Here is a 10000-nt window from a genome sequence, read left to right as displayed (position 1 = left end):
CGTTATAGATGTGAAATAATATTTTTATATCATACACTTGGAAAAATTTCTAAGTCCAGTCATTACACGAACCGGGAGGGTGTTACACAAAAATCTTTAATAATTTCCGTATTTCGAAGAAATCGATCACACCAACAGCATATCATCCATGTATACAATCAATATGAAACTTATTCGTAAGCGGAACTTTCATTTCGAACAAATATTTTTCATATCATATGTGAAGTCGATCGAAAAACGACTAAGTCCCAGACGCTCCGGCGACACGATACGAACCAAACATAATATTATAATATCATCATTCAGACGACCCTATCGACTATATCATATTTATATTGACGATATACGACATCCATATAAAATTATAAATACCAATGGCATCGTTATAGATGTGAAATAAATTTTTATATCATACACTTGGAAAAATTTCTAAGTCCAGTCATTACACGAACCGGGAGGGTGTTACACAAAAATCTTTAATAATTTCCGTATTTCGAAGAAATCGATCACACCAACAGCATATCATCCATGTATACAATCAATATGAAACTTATTCGTAAGCGGAACTTTCATTTCGAACAAATATTTTTCATATCATATGTGAAGTCGATCGAAAAACGACTAAGTCCCAGACGCTCCGGCGACACGATACGAACCAAACATAATATTATAATATCATCATTCAGACGACCCTATCGACTATATCATATTATATTGACGATATACGACATCCATATAAAATTATAAATACCAATGGCATCGTTATAGATGTGAAATAATATTTTTATATCATACACTTGGAAAAATTTCTAAGTCCAGTCATTACACGAACCGGGAGGGTGTTACACAAAAATCTTTAATAATTTCCGTATTTCGAAGAAATCGATCACACCAACAGCATATCATCCATGTATACAATCAATATGAAACTTATTCGTAAGCGGAACTTTCATTTCGAACAAATATTTTTCATATCATATGTGAAGTCGATCGAAAAACGACTAAGTCCCAGACGCTCCGGCGACACGATACGAACCAAACATAATATTATAATATCATCATTCAGACGACCCTATCGACTATATCATATTTATATTGACGATATACGACATCCATATAAAAATTATAAATACCAATGGCATCGTTATAGATGTGAAATAATATTTTTATCATACACTTGGAAAAATTTCTAAGTCCAGTCATTACACGAACCGGGAGGGTGTTACACAAAAATCTTTAATAATTTCCGTATTTCGAAGAAATCGATCACACCAACAGCATATCATCCATGTATACAATCAATATGAAACTTATTCGTAAGCGGAACTTTCATTTCGAACAAATATTTTTCATATCATATGTGAAGTCGATCGAAAAACGACTAAGTCCCAGACGCTCCGGCGACACGATACGTACCAAACATAATATTATAATATCATCATTCAGACGACCCTATCGACTATATCATATTTATATTGACGATATACGACATCCATATAAAAATTATAAATACCAATGGCATCGTTATAGATGTGAAATAATATTTTATATCATACACTTGGAAAAATTTCTAAGTCCAGTCATTACACGAACCGGGAGGGTGTTACACAAAAATCTTTAATAATTTCCGTATTTCGAAGAAATCGATCACACCAACAGCATATCATCCATGTATACAATCAATATGAAACTTATTCGTAAGCGGAACTTTCATTTCGAACAAATATTTTTCATATCATATGTGAAGTCGATCGAAAAACGACTAAGTCCCAGACGCTCCGCCGACACGATACGTACCAAACATAATATTATAATATCATCATTCAGATGACCCTATCGACTATATCATATTATATTGACGATATACGACATCCATATAAAAATTATAAATACCAATGGCATCGTTATAGATGTGAAATAATATTTTTATATCATACACTTGGAAAAATTTCTAAGTCCAGTCATTACACGAACCGGGAGGGTGTTACACAAAAATCTTTAATAATTTCCGTATTTCGAAGAAATCGATCACACCAACAGCATATCATCCACGTATACAATCAATATGAAACTTATTCGTAAGCGGAACTTTCATTTCGAACAAATATTTTTCATATCATATGTGAAGTCGATCGAAAAACGACTAAGTCCCAGACGCTCCGCCGACACGATACGTACCAAACATAATATTATAATATCATCATTCAGACGACACTATCGACTATATCATATTTATATTGACGATATACGACATCCATATAAAAATTATAAATACCAATGGCATCGTTATAGATGTGAAATAATTTTTTTATATCATACACTTGGAAAAATTTCTAAGTCCAGTCATTACACGAACCGGGAGGGTGTTACACAAAAATCTTTAATAATTTCCGTATTTCGAAGAAATCGATCACACCAACAGCATATCATCCATGTATACAATCAATATGAAACTTATTCGTAAGCGGAACTTTCATTTCGAACAAATATTTTTCATATCATATGTGAAGTCGATCGAAAAACGACTAAGTCCCTAATGTTTCATACATAGCCATTATAAAATGTAAAAATTAAAAAAAAACTTTTTTATTTCACATGTTCTTTATATTTTATTATTTATAGTATTTTAATTGAACATATAATGCCATTTATATATTAGAAATGTATAAAATACGAACTTTTAAAATTTTTGTAATACACGAACCGGTCCCAGATTTACCGAATGTCAATTTCTGGCCCTCGCATATATAGGAGGTGGCGGCGCGTGTGGTGGGTCCGCGTCGTCACGTTGCGTACTGTAGGTTGATAGGCGTCGAAGGGAGTTGGTTATATGAAAATATCACATCGTGCAATAGATGTTGATATAAAAATATTATCACATCGTATATTCGATGTTGATAATATAATAATGAAAAATGAAAAAATATCTCATCATTTCTTTGATGTTGATAAAATATGTATGTGAATGATGATAATGAAAAATGAAAAATATCTCGTCATATCTTTGATGTTGATATAATAATGAAAAATGAAAGTATCTCATCATATTTTTGATGTTGATAATATAAATAAGAGACAAAAAAAAAAAAAAATTTTTTTTTTTTTAATTTAAAAATTATTTCGAATGAAATAATTGTACGTACGTGTACGTACGTTTGAATGATGAAAAAGTACGCTTCGAGAAATCCTCCTAATAACCTTCTTCCTTCGACAAAAACTTCTCTGTGTTGACCGCCGACGGTCGTCGCGTAGTACTTAGCTATACATATCACGATGTGTTTCACACAACGTTTTATAATGGTTAGTATGAAGCGTGATCGTTCTAACGGGGTCGTATTGTACAAAATTTGCTTCCGTCGTGTTGCGCGTAAGTGTGACCGCCGGAGACAATCCCTTAGTAGATAATCCGCCCGAAATAGAATCTATTGGTACTAGATCTCTCTAACACCGTGCGATGATACCGATGTTTGACGTGTCGTATTTGTTAACGCATATATGACAATGTTAACCGATATTAAAGGTGTACGATCTCGTTATAAAAGTAACGATCAACAATATGAAACTTTTTGATGCGTTCAAAATGTTTTCATAATAAAATATATATATAATATATATAAAATATGAATTAAGAAAGAGAGGAGGAGGAGTATGATATAAAATGTGTGTGTATATTTCAAAGAAAATATACAAAAATGAATAAATAAATAAAAACAAAATAATAATCAGGCCACCGTTACGTGCCCTCGCTTCCTATACCACAATATAAGAGCGAACGCGTACGATGCGCTCTCGATTGAGAGTTAACTAAAATTAGCTAGCTCCCTGGTTGATCCTGCCAGTAGTTATATGCTTGTCTCAAAGATTAAGCCATGCATGTCTCAGTGCAAGCCGTATTAAGGCGATACCGCGAATGGCTCAATATATCAGTTTTGGTTCCTTAGATCTTACTCAGTTACTTGGATAACTGTGGTAATTCTAGAGCTAATACATGCAATCAGAACTCTGACCAGTGATGGGATGAGTGCTTTTATTAGATCAAAACCAATCGACGGAGGGCCTCGCGTCCGAAGTCGTTAATTTTGATGAATCTGGATAACTTTTGCCGATCGCATGGTCAAGTACCGGCGACGCATCTTTCAAATGTCTGCCTTATCAACTTTCGATGGTAGTTTCTGCGACTACCATGGTTGTCACGGGTAACGGGGAATCAGGGTTCGATTCCGGAGAGGGAGCCTGAGAAACGGCTACCACATCCAAGGAAGGCAGCAGGCGCGCAAATTACCCACTCCCGGCACGGGGAGGTAGTGACGAAAAATAACGATACGGGACTCTTACGAGGCCTCGTAATCGGAATGAGTACACTTTAAATATTTTAACGAGGAACAATTGGAGGGCAAGTCTGGTGCCAGCAGCCGCGGTAATTCCAGCTCCAATAGCGTATACTAAAATTGTTGCGGTTAAAAAGCTCGTAGTTGCATTTGTGCGCCGCGCTGTCGGTGCACCGCATCCGCGGTGATACTGACACGTCTGCGGAGCATATCGTCGGTGAGCCGGCGGTAAAACGCCGGTTCAATATCAAAATCCTATCGCGGTGCTCTTCAGTGAGTGTCGAGATGGGCCGACAATTTTACTTTGAACAAATTAGAGTGCTCAAAGCGGGCTCAAAACGCCGCTTGAATATTTCGTGCATGGAATAATAGAATATGATCTCGGTTCTATTTTGTTGGTTTTCAGAACTCCGAGGTAATGATTAATAGGGATAACTGGGGGCATTCGTATTGCGACGTTAGAGGTGAAATTCTTGGATCGTCGCAAGACGAACATCAGCGAAAGCATTTGCCAAAGGTGTTTTCATCAATCAAGAACGAAAGTTAGAGGTTCGAAGGCGATTAGATACCGCCCTAGTTCTAACCGTAAATATGTCATCTAGCGATCCGCCGACGTTATTACAATGGCTCGGCGGGCAGCTTCCGGGAAACCAAAGATTTTGGACTCCGGGGGGAGTATGGTTGCAAAGCTGAAACTTAAAGGAATTGACGGAAGGGCACCACCAGGAGTGGAGCCTGCGGCTTAATTTGACTCAACACGGGAAATCTCACCAGGCCCGGACACCGGAAGGATTGACAGATTAATAGCTCTTTCTTGATTCGGTGGGTGGTGGTGCATGGCCGTTCTTAGTTGGTGGAGCGATTTGTCTGGTTAATTCCGGTAACGAACGAGACTCTAGCCTGCTAAATAGGCGTCGTCATTTAGGTGTGAGCGATTTCGGTCGTTCAACTCACTGACGGCGTATTAAAATTCTTCTTAGAGGGACCGGCGGCTTCGAGCCGCACGAGATTGAGCAATAACAGGTCTGTGATGCCCTTAGATGTCCTGGGCCGCACGCGCGCTACACTGAAGGAATCAGCATGTTCTCCCTGGCCTAGAGGCCCGGGCAACCCGTTGAAACTCCTTCGTGCTGGGGATTGGGGTTTGCAATTATCCCCCATAAACGAGGAATTCCTAGTAAGCGCGAGTCATAAGCTCGCGTTGATTACGTCCCTGCCCTTTGTACACACCGCCCGTCGCTACTACCGATTGAATGATTTAGTGAGGTCTTCGGACCGACACGCGGTGGCTTCACGGCCGTCGGCGTTGCTGGGAAGTTGACCAAACTTGATCATTTAGAGGAAGTAAAAGTCGTAACAAGGTTTCCGTAGGGGAACCTGCGGAAGGATCATTAACGTTATATAACATCCGATATCAAAGCGATATCAGGATGATTATGATAATATTATATATCCAAGTAAAAAGAGAGACACATATATAAAAATATATGATGCAAATTAAAAAAAAAAAGAGATGAAAGGGGCGGCATCTCAATAGAAATTAAATATATCTCAAAATAATATATAAATGAAAGGAAAATAAATAAATATTAAACAAAAAAAAAACAACTCTACACAAGCGTGTTATGATGTTTTTGAATGAATAAAAATATAAAAGATGTCAGGGGCGGGACATCAAAATAAAAGAGACACACAAAAACATACACTCGATTACGCCTAGCGTGTTGTCGTTGTTGTTGTTTGTGATGTTAAAAATAAATAAATAAATAAATAAAAAATGGAGAGAGATATATAAGATGTGAAGGGGCCACATCTAAAAAATAAATAAATCTCCAAGGAGATCGAAATAATATATGATGATGATGATGATGAAGGAGGAGGAAAAGATACGAAATTTAAAACGATTTGACGGATAAACGGATTCATTAGCGTCCCTTCCTTATCCGATACGCACATATGCACTGTATGAGCATACAATTTATATACTCTTGATGTATATATACGTATATGTTAAAACCAGATAACGTTGTAACTCGAAAGCGATATACTAGATATCATTGATTCATCCTATGTTTCTTAACTCTGGTAGATCTCATTTGACATAGACCGGTAAGAATCCGCGCCGCGAGTCTCTTGACGACTACTCAAGACCTTAATAAGTCTAGTCCGAGTTCTGTTTACTTGGTTGGATCAAGGGCGATTAGAGTGAACGTATAATCTGGGCGTTGAAGATAACATGCTGTGGTATATAGCGCTACTATCATTATCTTGTCATTTCGTTAATTCGTTAGGGACACTCTGAGTTTTTTATGCGGTCCGGTGGATTAGTTGTTTACCGTACGTTAACCACACGGGTAAATCCGGTGGGTCGGTTAGTCCACTTGGAGAGAACGTGGTGTGATACGTTTCGTTTGTCATGTCGTTCGCGTCTTTCTATATTATATATCAACATATCACATGTCAATGTGAAATATGTATGTATGTATAAGTAGATTTGATCGCGTCCGTAGGCAATATGAGGCGTATTGCAGCGTTATATAAATGGCAACACCCCCTATATGCGCACGATTGCCCTCTTTGTTTTTTTTTTTTTTTTTTTAAAAAAAAAGAAAATTTAAATGGTGAGCGTCGCCGTACACATGATATATTTATAAAAATCACTACCCTGAACGGTGGATCACTTGGCTCGCGGGTCGATGAAGAACGCAGTTAACTGCGCGTCATAGTGTGAACTGCAGGACACATTTGAACATCGACATTTCGAACGCACATTGCGGTCCGTGGAGAAATATCCAGGACCACTCCTGTCTGAGGGCCGGCTGTATAAAATAATACACCACACTGTTCCATCACGGTATGACACCTCATAACGCACGCGAACACAGAAAGAATTACATCCATCGCGCACAGACTCGCACATATACGCCACGGAAGTGTCGTTGTGTGTTCGTAGTGTGTGTGTGTATGTGTTTGTTCAGTTCGAATTATGTGTATCGTAGTTTTGTTGTTGTCGACTGTGCGAACATATGACGGTTCCGACGACTGCTAATGATCTTTTTATTCTTTTTATTGTTCTCTTTCTGACGAGACACAAACAGCACGAGAACACGACACACGCACAAACACGACGTCGTACCGCACGCGCGTGAGCGCGAACGCCTCCCTCTCGTAGTACACAGAAAAGACTATGATATCTTATTATGTGTCATTATACGAATCGGAGTTGTCGCACTCGTCGTAGTCGTCGTCGTCGTCGTCGTTGTCGTAGTCGTCGTTGTTGCTGTTGTGACCCATCATAGTGAGAGATTTAAATTGAATTATTGATTGTTTGCAAGTTCGTTTGTCCGTTTAAATATTATATGAGAAATATATATATACACACACGTATATGAAGACTATGAAACATTTTTTTCATTGTGTGAATATATCACATCGAAGTCGCGTGAGTGTTGTTGTCTGTGTATATGGTATGTATATATTATATAATACACCAACGATACTTAGTTACGCCTCGATCAAACAAGTGACACGAGATCGCATCTAGCGTCTGAGCATATATAATATGTGAAGACGGAAACGCACGACACCCGCACAAAAAAATATGAATCTTTGTATGTGTTTGTGTGTGTGTGATACGCGCGATGTTTTGCTGCAGAGAGCGTGATCCTTGCTCCCATCGTTGATCCGTTGCTTTATGATTATGATAATTGTGAAGCGATACGGTGATGTGAGAGGGTAAGAGAAGGTATCCGATGCTCTTTCGTATGCGATTACGTCGTCGTCGTTATTATGCACTTACACATCTACGTCTCTGATTTCAAGATATTTTTTTTGTCGATGTATGAGCGTTTTATGTTTTCTGTGTCCGATCGTTGTGCGTTTCTATTGTGTCGTTAAGGTCTGTGTTATAATAATATTATATATATATCGTGGACGTGGACATCGAACGAAAACAACGCAATATCGCGCCTTCGTATATATGTGTGATATGTAATAAAACGATGAAAATCGAATTTGAGTGTTTCAAATATATAGTTATTCAATGTATGTGTTGTGTGCAAAAAAAAAGTAGGCGGACACGACGTCCGAAGAGTGCATCGACGCCGTTTATGAAACCGAAACACTATCACAATCATATATTGTGTGTGTATAATTCGCGCAGACACGAGTACGTGAATCGTGCAGACTACCACACTGCGTGTGCGTGTGTGTGTATGTATAAACGTACTCGGTGTGTGTGTGTGATCATATCGCACATTATATTATATGTATGTAAGATTCGTGTTTTAGTTTTGTGGCGTCGTAGCGCTGACGGATATCGCGTCTGCCTCGTTTTTTTATCGTTGGCCTCAGATCAGGGAGGATCACCCGCCGAATTTAAGCATATTAGTAAGCGGAGGAAAAGAAACTAACTAGGATTTCCTTAGTAGCGGCGAGCGAACAGGAAACAGCCCAGCACTGAATCCCGCGGTTGTAACGATCGCGGGAGATGTGGTGTTCGGGAGGTTCCGCTTTCTCGTCGTCGCCGCTCCTGTCCAAGTTCGTCTTGAACGGGGCCGTTTTCCCGTAGAGGGTGCCAGGCCCGTAGCGACGGAGCGAGACGGCGAGAGGGACACTCCTCAGAGTCGGGTTGCTTGAGAGTGCAGCCCTAAGTGGGTGGTAAACTCCATCTAAGGCTAAATATTACCGCGAGACCGATAGCGAACAAGTACCGTGAGGGAAAGTTGAAAAGAACTTTGAAGAGAGAGTTCAAGAGTACGTGAAACCGTTCAGGGGTAAACCTGCGAAACTCGAATGAACGAACGGAGAGATTCATCGTCGCTCGGCGGCGTACGGGCGTCGCGCCTCGATGTCGTGCTTGCGTCACGCAAGTGGCGTACGGCATGACACGGGTCGCGTCCGTCGACGTTCGCCGAAGGCGTGCACTTCTCTCTTAGTAATACATCGCGACCCGTTCGATGTCGGCATAAGCGCCGTTCGGGAGTCCAATCGTCGCGTTCACGCGTGGCGGCTGGACCGTGACGGTGGCCTGCCGGCTGTCGGACGGTAGTACAAAATCGTACAATATACGAATCGCGCACGCGTCTCAAAACGCGTCCGGCCCGACGCAAGCGTGCGCCGCATACAGTCTCTGTCCTGCCCGAGTGCGGATAGGGGCGCGGTGCTGCTGTCTGTCGCCGCCGTGCTGTCTCGGACTGTGCGCGTATCCGTCTGCGATGATTCATTTTCGGGCACTCGCAGGACCCGTCTTGAAACACGGACCAAGGAGTCTAGCATGTGTGCGAGTCATTGAGTTGTTTTTATAACACAAAACTGAAAGGCGTAACGAAAGTGAAGGTGAACGCTTGCCGTTCGCTCAGGGAGGATGGAGCGTCGGTCTTGATCGATCTCTCGCACTCCCGAGGCGTCTCGTTTCCAATCCGTGAATGCAGGCGCGCTCTGAGCACAGATGCTGGGACCCGAAAGATGGTGAACTATGCCTGGTCAGGTCGAAGTCAGGGGAAACCCTGATGGAGGACCGTAGCGATTCTGACGTGCAAATCGATCGTCGGAACTGGGTATAGGGGCGAAAGACTAATCGAACCATCTAGTAGCTGGTTCCGTCCGAAGTTTCCCTCAGGATAGCTGGCGTCGATAATTAACAGTCCCATCCGGTAAAGCGAATGATTAGA

General features: G+C 40.5%; 3 non-coding genes across 3 annotated transcripts in view; all 3 read left to right on the top strand.

Annotated features, from left to right (window-relative positions):
• The first annotated feature begins 3819 nt into the window (after positions 1-3819).
• Positions 3820-5722, top strand: LOC133320685 (small subunit ribosomal RNA). Its single transcript, XR_009753886.1, has one exon. It is a non-coding gene; the product is annotated as a small subunit ribosomal RNA (ribosomal RNA).
• A 1267-nt stretch (positions 5723-6989) lies between these two features.
• On the top strand, positions 6990-7146 carry LOC133320706 (5.8S ribosomal RNA). Its single transcript, XR_009753907.1, has one exon. It is a non-coding gene; the product is annotated as a 5.8S ribosomal RNA (ribosomal RNA).
• Positions 7147-8672: 1526 nt separating this feature from the next.
• Positions 8673-10000, top strand: part of LOC133320698 (large subunit ribosomal RNA) — a 4021-nt gene continuing 2693 nt past the window's right edge. Inside the window, exon 1 of the ribosomal RNA XR_009753899.1 lies at positions 8673-10000. This exon is cut by the window's right edge and continues 2693 nt beyond it. This is a non-coding gene — a ribosomal RNA (large subunit ribosomal RNA).

Source organism: Danaus plexippus, unplaced genomic scaffold (genome assembly GCF_018135715.1).
Source record: "Danaus plexippus unplaced genomic scaffold, MEX_DaPlex mxdp_48, whole genome shotgun sequence".
NCBI classification, from domain to species: domain Eukaryota; kingdom Metazoa; phylum Arthropoda; class Insecta; order Lepidoptera; family Nymphalidae; genus Danaus; species Danaus plexippus.
Note: the sequence above shows the minus strand (reverse complement) of the source record. Positions and strands in the feature narration are given on the sequence as shown.